This window comes from Hippocampus guttulatus, chromosome 6 (assembly GCF_054856545.1).
Source record: "Hippocampus guttulatus isolate MCC_2025c chromosome 6, RoL_Hgut_1.0, whole genome shotgun sequence".
NCBI lineage: Eukaryota > Metazoa > Chordata > Actinopteri > Syngnathiformes > Syngnathidae > Hippocampus > Hippocampus guttulatus.
Window position 1 is genome coordinate 465,792 of NC_141266.1, and position 15,396 is coordinate 481,187.

The following is a 15,396-nucleotide window of genomic DNA, read 5'->3' on the forward strand; positions in this document are numbered from 1 at the left end:
ATTTGACTACACAACTCATTCCTATGAAGATACATTCAAACTCACAAAACGTGCTCAGCTCGGGCTGAAAATGCATTTAAAGCAATAAAAACTCAAATTGAGTGTCACGCCTAAACCAAAGGACTTATGCACACACTTCAACATGTATTTTGTTCAGGATGACCACCTGACGCCTAAATGAGCATTAATTTGACCACACAACTCATTCCTATGAAGATACATTCAAAGTCAGAAAGCGCGCTCAGCTCGGGCTGAAAATGCATTTAATTTAAAGTAATAAAAACTCAAATTGAATGTCACGCCTAAACCAAAGGACTTATGCACACACTTCAACATGTATTTTGTTCAGGATGACCACCTGAAGCCTAAATGAGCATTAATTTGACCACACAACTCATTCTATGAAGATACATTCAAACTCACAAAACGTGCTCAGCTCGGGCTGAAAATGCATTTAAAGCAATAAAAACTCAAATTGAGTGTCACGCCTAAACCAAAGGACTTATGCCCACACTTCAACATGTATTTAGTTCAGGATGACCACCTGAAGCCTAAATGAGCATTAATTTGACCACACAACTCATTCCTATGAAGATACATTCAAACTCACAAAACGTGCTCAGCTCGGGCTGAAAATGCATTTAAAGGAATAAAAGCTCAAATTGAGTGTCACGCCTAAACCAAAGGACTTATGCACACACTTCAACATGTATTTTGTTCAGGATGACCTCCTGAAGCCCATATGAGCATTAATTTGACCACACAACTCATTCCTATGAAGATACATTCAAACACACAAAACGTGCTCAGCTCGGCCTGAAAATGCATTTAAAGCAATAAAAACGCAAATTGAGTGTCACGCCTAAACCAAAGGACTTATGCACACACTTCAACATGTATTTTGTTCAGGATGACCACCTGACGCCTAAATGAGCATTAATTTGACCACACAACTCATTCCTATGAAGATACATTCAAAGTCAGAAAGCGCGCTCAGCTCGGGCTGAAAATGCATTTAATTTAAAGCAATAAAAACTCAAATTGAGTGTCACGCCTAAACCAAAGGACTTATGCACACACTTCAACATGTATTTAGTTCAGGATGACCACCTGAAGCCTAAATGAGCATTAATTTGACTACACAACTCATTCCTATGAAGATACATTCAAACTCACAAAACGTGCTCAGCTCGGGCTGAAAATGCATTTAAAGCAATAAAAACTCAAATTGAGTGTCACACCTAAACCAAAGGACTTATGCACACACTTCAACATGTATTTTGTTCAGGATGACCTCCTGAAGCCTAAATAAGCATTAATTTGACCACACAACTCATTCCTATGACGATACATTCAAACTCACAAAACGCGCTCAGCTCGGGCTGAAAATGCATTTAAAGCAATAAAAACTCAAATTGAGTGTCACACCTAAACCAAAGGACTTATGCACACATATAAACATGTATTTAGTTCAGGATGACCACCTGAAGCCTAAATGAGCATTAATTTGACCACACATCTCATTCCTATGAAGATACATTCAAACTCACAAAACGTGCTCAGCTCGGGCTGAAAATGCATTTAAAGCAATAAAAACTCAAATTGAGTGTCACACCTAAACCAAAGGACTTATGCACACACTTCAACATGTATTTTGTTCAGGATGACCCTCTGAACCCCATATGAGCATTAATTTGACTACACAACTCATTCCTATGAAGATACATTTAAACTCACAAAACTTGCTTAGCTCGGGCTGAAAATGCATTTAAAGCAATAAAAACTCAAATTGAGTGTCACGCCTAAACCAAAGGACTTATGCACACACTTCAACATGTATTTTGTTCAGGATGACCACCTGACGCCTAAATGAGCATTAATTTGACCACACAACTCATTCCTATGAAGATACATTCAAACTCACAAAACGTGCTCAACTCGGGCTGAAAATGCATTTAAAGCAATAAAAACTCAAATTGAGTGTCACGCCTAAACCAAAGGACTTATGCACACACTTCAACATGTATTTTGTTCAGGATGACCACCTGAAGCCTAAATGAGCATTAATTTGACCACACAACTCATTCCTATGAAGATACATTCAAACTCACAAAACATGCTCAGCTCGGGCTGAAAATGCATTTAAAGCAATAAAAACTCAAATTGAATGTCACGCCTAAACCAAAGGACTTATGCACACACTTCAACATGTATTTTGTTCAGGATGACCTCCTGAAGCCCATATGAGCATTAATTTGACTACACAACTCATTCCTATGAAGATACATTCAAACTCACAAAACGTGCTCAGCTCGGGCTGAAAATGCATTTAAAGCAATAAAAACTCAAATTGAGTGTCACGCCTAAACCAAAGGACTTATGCACACACTTCAACATGTATTTTGTTCAGGATGACCACCTGACGCCTAAATGAGCATTAATTTGACCACACAACTCATTCCTATGAAGATACATTCAAAGTCAGAAAGCGCGCTCAGCTCGGGCTGAAAATGCATTTAATTTAAAGCAATAAAAACTCAAATTGAGTGTCACGCCTAAACCAAAGGACTTATGCACACACTTCAACATGTATTTAGTTCAGGATGACCACCTGAAGCCTAAATGAGCATTAATTTGACTACACAACTCATTCCTATGAAGATACATTCAAACTCACAAAACGTGCTCAGCTCGGGCTGAAAATGCATTTAAAGCAAAAAAAAACTCAAATTGAGTGTCACGCCTAAATCAAAGGACTTATGCACACACTTCAACATGTATTTTGTTCAGGATGACCACCTGAAGCCTAAATGAGCATTAATTTGACCACACAACTCATTCCTATGAAGATACATTCAAACTCACAAAACGTGCTCAGCTCGGGCTTAAAATGCATTTAAAGCAAAAAAAAACTCAAATTGAGTGTCACGCCTAAATCAAAGGACTTATGCACACACTTCAACATGTATTTTGTTCAGGATGACCACCTGAAGCCTAAATGAGCATTAATTTGACCACACAACTCATTCCTATGAAGATACATTCAAACACACAAAACGTGCTCAGCTCGGCCTGAAAATGCATTTAAAGCAATAAAAACTCAAATTGAGTGTCACGCCTAAACCAAAGGACTTATGCCCACACTTCAACATGTATTTAGTTCAGGATGACCACCTGAAGCCTAAATGAGCATTAATTTGACCACACAACTCATTCCTATGAAGATACATTCAAACTCACAAAACGTGCTCAGCTCGGGCTGAAAATGCATTTAAAGGAATAAAAGCTCAAATTGAGTGTCACGCCTAAACCAAAGGACTTATGCACACACTTCAACATGTATTTTGTTCAGGATGACCTCCTGAAGCCTAAATCAGCAATAATTTGACCACACAACTCATTCCTATGAAGATACATTCAAAGTCAGAAAGCGCGCTCAGCTCGGGCTGAAAATGCATTTAATTTAAAGCAATAAAAACTCAAATTGAGTGTCACGCCTAAACCAAAGGACTTATGCACACACTTCAACATGTATTTAGTTCAGGATGACCACCTGAAGCCTAAATGAGCATTAATTTGACCACACAACTCATTCCTATGAAGATACATTCAAACTCACAAAACGTGCTCAGCTTGGGCTGAAAATGCATTTAAAGCAATAAAAACTCAAATTGAGTGTCACACCTAAACCAAAGGACTTATGCACACACTTCAACATGTATTTAGTTCAGGATGACCACCTGAAGCCTAAATGAGCATTAATTTGACCACACAACTCATTCCTATGAAGATACATTCAAACTCACAAAACGTGCTCAACTCGGGCTGAAAATGCATTTAAAGCAATAAAAACTCAAATTGAGTGTCATGCCTAAACCAAAGGACTTATGCACACACTTCAACATGTATTTAGTTCAGGATGACATCCTGAAGCCCATATGAGCATTAATTTGACTACACAACTCATTCCTATGAAGATACATTCAAACTCACAAAACGTGCTCAGCTCGGGCTGAAAATGCATTTAAAGCAATAAAAACTCAAATTGAGTGTCACGCCTAAACCAAAGGACTTATGCAAACACTTCAACATGTATTTAGTTCAGGATGACCACCTGAAGCCTAAATGAGCATTAATTTGACCACACAACTCATTCCTATGAAGATACATTCAAACTCACAAAACGTGCTCAACTCGGGCTGAAAATGCATTTAAAGGAATAAAAGCTCAAATTGAGTGTCACGCCTGAACCAAAGGACTTATGCACACACTTCAACATGTATTTTGTTCAGGATGACCTCCTGAAGCCCATATGAGCATTAATTTGACCACACAACTCATTCCTATGAAGATACATTCAAACACACAAAACGTGCTCAGCTCGGCCTGAAAATGCATTTAAAGCAATAAAAACTCAAATTGAGTGTCACACCTAAACCAAAGGACTTATGCACACACTTCAACATGTATTTTGTTCAGGATGACCTCCTGAAGCCCATATGAGCATTAATTTGACTACACAACTCATTCCTATGAAGATACATTCAAACTCACAAAACGTGCTCAGCTCGGGCTGAAAATGCATTTAAAGCAATAAAAACTCAAATTGAGTGTCACGCCTAAACCAAAGGACTTATGCACACACTTCAACATGTATTTTGTTCAGGATGACCTCCTGAAGCCTAAATCAGCAATAATTTCACCACACAACTCATTCCTATGAAGATACATTCAAAGTCAGAAAGCGCGCTCAGCTCGGGCTGAAAATGCATTTAATTTAAAGCAATAAAAACTCAAATTGAGTGTCACGCCTAAACCAAAGGACTTATGCACACACTTCAACATGTATTTAGTTCTGGATGACCACCTGAAGCCTAAATGAGCATTAATTTGACCACACAACTCATTCCTATGAAGATACATTCAAACTCACAAAACGTGCTCAGCTCGGGCTGAAAATGCATTTAAAGCAATAAAAACTCAAATTGAGTGTCACACCTAAACCAAAGGACTTATGCACACACTTCAACATGTATTTTAATCAGGATGACCTCCTGAAGCCCATATGAGCATTAATTTGACTACACAACTCATTCCTATGAAGATACATTCAAACTCACAAAACGTGCTCAGCTCGGGCTGAAAATGCATTTAAAGCAATAAAAACTCAAATTGAGTGTCACGCCTAAACCAAAGGACTTATGCACACACTTCATCATGTATTTAGTTCAGGATGACCACCTGAAGCCTAAATGAGCATTAATTTGACCACACAACTCATTCCTATGAAGATATTTTCAAACTCACAAAACGTGCTCAACTCGGGCTGAAAATGCATTTAAAGCAATAAAAACTCAAATTGAGTGTCACACCTAAACCAAAGGACTTATTCACACACGTCAACATGTATTTTGTTCAGGATGACCTCCTGAAGCCTAAATGAGCATTAATTTGACCACACAACTCATTCCTATGAAGATACATTCAAACTCACAAAACATGCTCAGCTCGGGCTGAAAATGCATTTAAAGCAATAAAAACTCAAATTGAATGTCACGCCTAAACCAAAGGACTTATGCACACACTTCAACATGTATTTTGTTCAGGATGACCACCTGAAGCCTAAATGAGCATTAATTTGACCACACAACTCATTCTATGAAGATACATTCAAACTCACAAAACGTGCTCAGCTCGGGCTGAAAATGCATTTAAAGCAATAAAAACTCAAATTGAGTGTCACGCCTAAACCAAAGGATTTATGCCCACACTTCAACATGTATTTAGTTCAGGATGACCACCTGAAGCTTAAATGAGCATTAATTTGACCACACAACTCATTCCTATGAAGATACATTCAAACTCACAAAACGTGCTCAACTCGGGCTGAAAATGCATTTAAAGCAATAAAAACTCAAATTGAGTGTCACGCCTAAACCAAAGGACTTATGCACACACTTCAACATGTATTTAGTTCAGGATGACATCCTGAAGCCCATATGAGCATTAATTTGACTACACAACTCATTCCTATGAAGATACATTCAAACTCACAAAACGTGCTCAGCTCGGGCTGAAAATGCATTTAAAGCAATAAAAACTCAAATTGAGTGTCACGCCTAAACCAAAGGACTTATGCAAACACTTCAACATGTATTTAGTTCAGGATGACCACCTGAAGCCTAAATGAGCATTAATTTGACCACACAACTCATTCCTATGAAGATACATTCAAACTCACAAAACGTGCTCAACTCGGGCTGAAAATGCATTTAAAGGAATAAAAGCTCAAATTGAGTGTCACGCCTGAACCAAAGGACTTATGCACACACTTCAACATGTATTTTGTTCAGGATGACCTCCTGAAGCCCATATGAGCATTAATTTGACCACACAACTCATTCCTATGAAGATACATTCAAACACACAAAACGTCGTCAGCTCGGCCTGAAAATGCATTTAAAGCAATAAAAACTCAAATTGAGTGTCACACCTAAACCAAAGGACTTATGCACACACTTCAACATGTATTTTGTTCAGGATGACCTCCTGAAGCCCATATGAGCATTAATTTGACTACACAACTCATTCCTATGAAGATACATTCAAACTCACAAAACGTGCTCAGCTCGGGCTGAAAATGCATTTAAAGCAATAAAAACTCAAATTGAGTGTCACGCCTAAACCAAAGGACTTATGCACACACTTCAACATGTATTTTGTTCAGGATGACCTCCTGAAGCCTAAATCAGCAATAATTTCACCACACAACTCATTCCTATGAAGATACATTCAAAGTCAGAAAGCGCGCTCAGCTCGGGCTGAAAATGCATTTAATTTAAAGCAATAAAAACTCAAATTGAGTGTCACGCCTAAACCAAAGGACTTATGCACACACTTCAACATGTATTTAGTTCTGGATGACCACCTGAAGCCTAAATGAGCATTAATTTGACCACACAACTCATTCCTATGAAGATACATTCAAACTCACAAAACGTGCTCAGCTCGGGCTGAAAATGCATTTAAAGCAATAAAAACTCAAATTGAGTGTCACACCTAAACCAAAGGACTTATGCACACACTTCAACATGTATTTTAATCAGGATGACCTCCTGAAGCCCATATGAGCATTAATTTGACTACACAACTCATTCCTATGAAGATACATTCAAACTCACAAAACGTGCTCAGCTCGGGCTGAAAATGCATTTAAAGCAATAAAAACTCAAATTGAGTGTCACGCCTAAACCAAAGGACTTATGCACACACTTCATCATGTATTTAGTTCAGGATGACCACCTGAAGCCTAAATGAGCATTAATTTGACCACACAACTCATTCCTATGAAGATATTTTCAAACTCACAAAACGTGCTCAACTCGGGCTGAAAATGCATTTAAAGCAATAAAAACTCAAATTGAGTGTCACACCTAAACCAAAGGACTTATTCACACACGTCAACATGTATTTTGTTCAGGATGACCTCCTGAAGCCTAAATGAGCATTAATTTGACCACACAACTCATTCCTATGAAGATACATTCAAACTCACAAAACATGCTCAGCTCGGGCTGAAAATGCATTTAAAGCAATAAAAACTCAAATTGAATGTCACGCCTAAACCAAAGGACTTATGCACACACTTCAACATGTATTTTGTTCAGGATGACCACCTGAAGCCTAAATGAGCATTAATTTGACCACACAACTCATTCTATGAAGATACATTCAAACTCACAAAACGTGCTCAGCTCGGGCTGAAAATGCATTTAAAGCAATAAAAACTCAAATTGAGTGTCACGCCTAAACCAAAGGATTTATGCCCACACTTCAACATGTATTTAGTTCAGGATGACCACCTGAAGCTTAAATGAGCATTAATTTGACCACACAACTCATTCCTATGAAGATACATTCAAACTCACAAAACGTGCTCAGCTCGGGCTGAAAATGCATTTAAAGCAATAAAAACTCAAATTGAGTGTCACGCCTAAACCAAAGGACTTATGCACACACTTCAACATGTATTTTGTTCAGGATGGCCTCCTGAAGCCTAAATCAGCAATAATTTCACCACACAACTCATTCCTATGAAGATACATTCAAAGTCAGAAAGCGCGCTCAGCTCGGGCTGAAAATGCATTTAATTTAAAGCAATAAAAACTCAAATTGAGTGTCACACCTAAACCAAAGGACTTATGCACACACGTCAACATGTATTTTGTTCAGGATGACCACCTGAAGCCTAAATGAGCATTAATTTGACCACACACTCATTCCTATGAAGATACATTCAAACTCACAAAACGTGCTCAGCTTGGGCTGAAAATGCATTTAAAGCAATAAAAACTCAAATTGAATGTCACGCCTAAACCAAAGGACTTATGCACACACTTCAACATGTATTTTGTTCAGGATGACCACCTGAAGCCTAAATGAGCATTAATTTGACCACACAACTCATTCTATGAAGATACATTCAAACTCACAAAACGTGCTCAGCTTGGGCTGAAAATGCATTTAAAGCAATAAAAACTCAAATTGAGTGTCACACCTAAACCAAAGGACTTATGCCCACACTTCAACATGTATTTAGTTCAGGATGACCACCTGAAGCCTAAATGAGCATTAATTTGACCACACAACTCATTCCTATGAAGATACATTCAAACTCACAAAACGTGCTCAGCTCGGGCTGAAAATGCATTTAAAGCAATAAAAACTCAAATTGAGTGTCACGCCTAAATCAAAGGACTTATGCACACACTTCAACATGTATTTTGTTCAGGATGACCACCTGAAGCCTAAATGAGCATTAATTTGACCACACAACTCATTCTATGAAGATACATTCAAACTCACAAAACGTGCTCAGCTCGGGCTGAAAATGCATTTAAAGCAATAAAAACTCAAATTGAGTGTCACGCCTAAACCAAAGGACTTATGCACACACTTCAACATGTATTTTGTTCAGGATGACCTCCTGAAGCCTAAATCAGCAATAATTCCACCACACAACTCATTCCTATGAAGATACATTCAAAGTCAGAAAGCGCGCTCAGCTCGGGCTGAAAATGCATTTAATTTAAAGCAATAAAAACTCAAATTGAGTGTCACGCCTAAACCAAAGGACTTATGCACACACTTCAACATGTATTTAGTTCAGGATGACCACCTGAAGCCTAAATGAGCATTAATTTGACCACACAACTCATTCCTATTGTTAAGGAAATATTCCGCTAGAAGTAGTAGTAGAACATTGTTGAGGAATTTCATCTTGCTATGAGAACTATTGACACTAGTCTCTGTCCTGAACATCTGCTGAAGTACTTAAAACAAAGAATGTAGTGTGAAGTTTAGGTCCTATTTTCACTTGGTTAATTAACAGCCCCCCGAGGGTTTTCCTGCCTCCACCACCTCATATAAATCCCTGAAGGCTGTCAAGTGCCCTCAAAGAGGAACCCTAATCTCAAGATCTGTGACCAACAGCAGTGGTCTATACTTCGTCATCATTTCAAGGTCGAACTTTGCTTGACCTTCTTTGTCTCTAGTTTTTTGCTTAGGTAGGTTTAATGGTTATGGTGTTGTTCCTCTCTGCTAGTTGTGTTTGTTCAGGCACTTGAGAGAAACAATGTAGAATGCTGTTAAAGGTATTTTCTGCTCGCTGTGTTTACAATCACCTTTAGTGCCCTCGAACCCCACCGCTCCCAACTTCTTCCAGCCACGCCGGGTTAGATGACATGTTACTTTCTTTGTTTCAGGGATTTGCATGAGAGGCGTACCTCCCCGCCTCTCATTATCATATTGTCTCTATATAATCTCATGAATGTGTTTCTTTGACGCTTCCGAAAGAAATCTGAAACTCTCGGAAGCCCAAATCGATTTGTGCTGTGCTGTGATAAACTGAAAAAGTACGACGTGGTGTTTGGTCTTTATTCCACCTTACAGAGGTATAAAAGGACTTGTGTCCAAGGAGAGCAAGAAGCAAACGAAAAGCTCACTCTCCTCAACAAATGGCGTCACGAACAGGATCCCTCTGGAAAAAGACAGACACCGGTTCCAAGACCTTCAAGATCAGGCAGTAACCAGGGGCCCGGCTAAATAAGGTAAGACACACCTGTTCCTGCTATTACGGGCGAAGTGTCAAGATTCGGCTTATGTCCAATCAGGACCGATCAAATCAAACTGCTCTGATCCTGAACGTGTTGAACCAAGTATAGTGATTGGATCTTGTAGGTGGCAAATAACAAATTGATAATGAGTTTTAAGAGATATGTGAATTGATAATGAGTTTTAAGAGATATGTGACTATGGAAAAATGAAGTACTGTACAGGAAAAAGGAATTAAAGGATAGGTGTGAGGTATATTCAAAACAATATACCGTCCAAACTTTGCCACTGAGTAGTAGATAACTGAATTGGCACAGTTATTGAGTCACCACGTAGGCGGTTTAAATTAGGTAGAACCGTTGAGACATAGGTTTGGCTAGTAGCTGACGAGCAAAGACCAAACTGAGTTAGTAGGCAATTAAAAAATTAGTGGTTAATTGCTGGAGCAGGTCCAGGTAATTTTTATTATTCTGGATGCTGTCAAAATGCAGGACTGCCGACTGGAGATCGGGGCCTGAGTAAACAGCTGTATTTTTAGGGCAAGTTAGGGACAGCTCCATTGTTACAATTGGAGAATTACGTGACGTCACACGGTCCATAAGGGAGTATATTGGACGGTGAGTATGATAAAAACATGGTGAACTGTAAGATGGACGGAAGGCCTGATGGCAAGAAAACGGTTGAAATACCGTCTGGTGGTAAGTAGGAAAGAAAGGAAGGCGAATGCATTGCGCAGAGAGAGAAAAGGGCGAATGCACTGCGCAGAGGGGTAAGTAAAGCGAGAAAACAAGGATTTAAGAATAAATTGTAAGAATAAGACAATAGTTTGAAATATAAAAAGAAAAAGCTAAGTGAAATTCAATTCGAGCTATACTAATAATAATAATAATAATATTACTAATAATACATTTTATTTGTGGACGCCTTTCGAGGAACTCAAGGACACCTTACAACAAGCAGTTAAAATCACGAATACGATGTGAAAACAACATCAAATAAAATAAGGAAAAATACAACAAAAAGAATAATGGCTTTATGGTCCGAGTGAATAGGCTTGTCCAAACAGATGTGTTTTGAGGTCAGATAGGTATGGAGGGGCTAGGTTATGGATGGCTTTGAATGTGAGGAGTGAGAGAAGAGCGGAGCCGGCGGATGTTTCTATGATGATAATGTGCAGAACGAGTGATGTGGTTGATATGTGAGGGGAAAAGAGAGAGTCAAGTTGACAAGTAGAGGTTTTTATATATATTGCATTTCATGGGCGGTTTGACCACTGCCTTCGACATCGGAAAAAGAAAAAAATGAACAAACAAAGTAACTCCGACAAAGTTATGATAAACAAGGCAGCGATGATGCCTCCTCCACCGCATGGGGTGAGGAGCGCTAAATTTATGACCCCACTACAAGTGCCGAGCGGCCATATGAACATAGGCGAGGAAAGGGGGATAACACATACTAGCCATTTTACTGGCCCCCACCCGAATCCATTGTGTGCCAAGCTTCCCCCTGATCTGCCCAGGGTGGTTCATAAACAATTGGTAAAATTAGAAAAATGTATGCAAATTAAACAGGATAATGAGAGCATGAGTGTTTGGGATGCAACCACTTTTATAACCAGGGAGACTGAATTGATGAGGCAAATGTTGCTGGATTTGCCTAAAATTGACTATGACATACAGTTATGGGCAATAGACTGGCTTAAGAGTAAGTATTTACCCAAAGAGATTATGGACCTTTTAGAGGGAATAGCCTCTTGCAAATTGACTAGGTTGAATAATAGAAAATCTGACGCGCTGAGTTCCCTTTATCCAACAACATTGGGTCCTCTACAACAATTGGCGTTTGAATTGTTATCTGAGGTACACCCAATGACTTATTTGGTTAATTGTATAGATGCTTGGGTGACTGCAACTGGGAAGGACCCCAATAGTCATCCATTGAATCAAGCTTTGTTCAGGCAAGCAGTGCTGGGGGGTTGTCCGTCTGATGTGCAGAAAATGATGACTAACTCTCCCACTCTCCCCACTTCAGATGACGTGAACTGGCAAACTCATTTCCTATATTATGTGCAGCAATCTCGAATGAGAACCGAGGAAGAGACTGAGAAAACATCCAAGCTACAGAACAACTCTTTGAACCCACGAGTAGAAGAGGCTAAGAGAGCCACCAGTAATGCATGCAAAAAAGAGAAACTTGGGAGATCTAATCAATTGTCAATCAGTGTCTCTCAACAGGCTCCACCACGGCTGATCACACCCCCACCGCAGGTCCAAGCCCCACCTCAACATTACGACCTGCCCACAAGGCAGGGCCGAGACGCATGGCTGGGGGGAGGTCCGAGAGGGGAAGGTGGGCGTGGACGAGGAAGTCACGGGAGCCAAGCTGGCTGTTTCATTTGTGGTGATGTGAATCATTGGACAAGGAAATGCCCGCACCGCCGGCACCCACCTGTTCATCAATCAGGCTATGATCAACAAGCCCCGACTCCTCCTCCACAAAACCAACAACAATGACAGGATACGGCACCCCCACATGGACAATACCCATCTGCTCCATGGGTAACCGAATCCCCAACAATAGGGATCGCTGCTGGCCTCACTGAAAGACTGTCATGAACTTGAACATGCTGGACCACACTTGCTCCCAATGCCTGCTGATACAAGGCTGACTGTTGCTAAAGTCAGCCGATGACCCACCACTGAACTCTGTCTTCCAACAGTATCGGCTTTGGTCTCCTTAGACTTCCTCCATATGACCTTACCATCCACTGATGGGTCCTTCCCACTGCACAATGCTTTTGACAAACTAGAGAATGAAATATATCGCATGGCCTGGTTGGATGAAACACAAGGCAATTTATTTAATGTTCCCTCCTCCTCAATTATTGTAGGTCCTGAAGGGTGTGGCAGCCAGAGTGGACCTGTCAGAGGATCTCATCTCATTGACTGGTATCTATGGCCGCGCTGCACGTACTGTTTTTGCCGTCTACTCAAATATACAATAATTCTCGTTTGTACACATTCTTCTGTAATCGATTTAGATAAGGTTGTTCCATATACCACTTTCAGGATCGTATAGGGACTTTTCTCATTCTCTCACCTTGGAGTTAAATTATGCTACACTCGTTTGCCCCACGTATTCACTTTTGTCTTCTGGAATTTTTATTCAAGTGCTTAAACAGCTACTCTACGCTTTTCGACCTACGGATGGCGTTGTACTTGTTCGGTATGGTAATGTTCTTCTCGATGCATCATCTAAGATTTGCTGTTTGGATGCCGCAAGGTGGTTCCTTTGACGTTTGGCTTTTTGCAGTTTCAAACTATCGCATGGAAAAAATTACAATTCGCTCTGCCTTTAAATTTTAGGGGAGATTGAACACATCAGAAGGTACAGCGATGCCGGTTTCTCTTGTGCGGCCTGATTTAGCTGATTTACTTGGATATTTCCGAAAAAGAAGGCTTTGTTTCTGTAGTTCTTTTTCAGAAAAGAGAGGGAAATGTGGATGACAGGAACATGAACAACAGGGAAGTAAAAGACAAATTTTGATGAATTTTGACATACGTCCGCATGCAATTGGACCCAATTGAACAAAAACATTCAGCATGTGTCAGATATGCGGCAGCATTAGGCAAATGTTTGAAAAAAGTGGATCACATTGTGTTGAACAATCCCCTTACGGTCCTTACTTCTCACGCAGTGGCGGCATTTGTCTGTTCTAAAGATTTTACGATGTCAGCAAAACGAAGTGACAAATTGGACAGAATTTTACACAGACCCAATCTGACATACAAATCAGAAGGAATCAATGCGGCAGATGGAATGGTTGAAGGCGCACCCCATTGTTGTGCCGACCTTTCCCTGAATGAAGAAAAGCTCAGAGAAGGTTTGTATGCCGCACCAATATCGGAACCAGATTATAGCGTGTTCACAGATGGCTGTTGCTTTAGACATCCAACAGAAGGGCTGATCTCGGCCTATTCGGTAATAATCGATGATGGCCAACAAACAAGACAATTTAAGATACAAGAAACTGACAGAATAGAAGGGAAACAGTCGGCCCAGAGAGCCGAGCTGGTAGCAGTTATAAGGGCACTAGAGAGGGCGCAAGGGTTAAGGGTTAACATCTACACGGATTCAGCATATGTAGTCGGGGCGATTTTTACAGAGATGCCCCTCTGGCGAAGGAATGGGTACAGAACAGCAGCCGGAACATCAATTAAACATAGTGTGGAAATCCAAAGACTCGGAGAGGCTCTGTTAAAACCAAAAGAAGTAGCCATTGTTAAATGCAGGGCACATACTGGAGGGACTTCCTATGTAGAAGTGGGAAATGACAGGGCAGATAAGGTAGCGAAAGAGACAGCGGGCTACAAGGTGAGCCAGCCAGTGATGGTCGTAGAACCAACAATGGGGAAGATGTATGATCTGGACATTAACCACCTTCTTGCAGATCAAGAGAGGGCATCCCCTGAGGAGAAGAACTACTGGCTATGCACAAACAGGGTGGCCAGGGATGAGACTGGTTTGTATCGGCACAAAACAGACGGACGCCCAGTTCCGTCAGCAGATAAATTGAAGACTCTAATTCACGAGGCACACGGTCCAGCTCATTTGGCAAAAAGGAATGTGGCAGATAAATTAAGATCCTGGTATCATCCTCGCCTTCTGGATATGGTAAATGAGGTAGTTTTGGGGTGTGAGGTCTGTAATCGACATAATGTAAGGAAAAGTCTCAGGACGGTACCTGGGGTGTATCTGCTACCCCGGGGTCCAGGTGAGGAAGTCGTTATCGATTTCACTGACATGATAGATAGGATTAGAGGCAAACGATACCTTCTAGTGATGGTGGACGCTTACACTCGATGGCCCGAGGCTTACGCATGTGGCAAAGAAGATGCGATGGCTGTAATTAAGATTTTGGTAAACCACTACGTTCCAACGCATGGGTTTCCGCGTGTGGTTCGATCGGATAATGGTACTCATTTCAAGAATAAACATCTCCAACAAGTCGAGCAGTTGTTGGGGCTTAAGCATAAATTTGGCACGGTTTATCATCCACAATCGCAAGGACTGGTTGAACGAATGAACCAAACGCTCAAACTAAAACTTTCCAAGATAATGGCATCGGCAAAACTGAATTGGGTCGATGCGCTGCCGATCGCGTTACTTGCTGTGAGGTCCACCATTAATTCTGCCACAGGTTTCACACCTTTTGAGCTGGAGCATGGCCAGGAGTTCCCTGGTCCGTGGCGATCGATGGACCAGGGCACTCTTCGACAGATG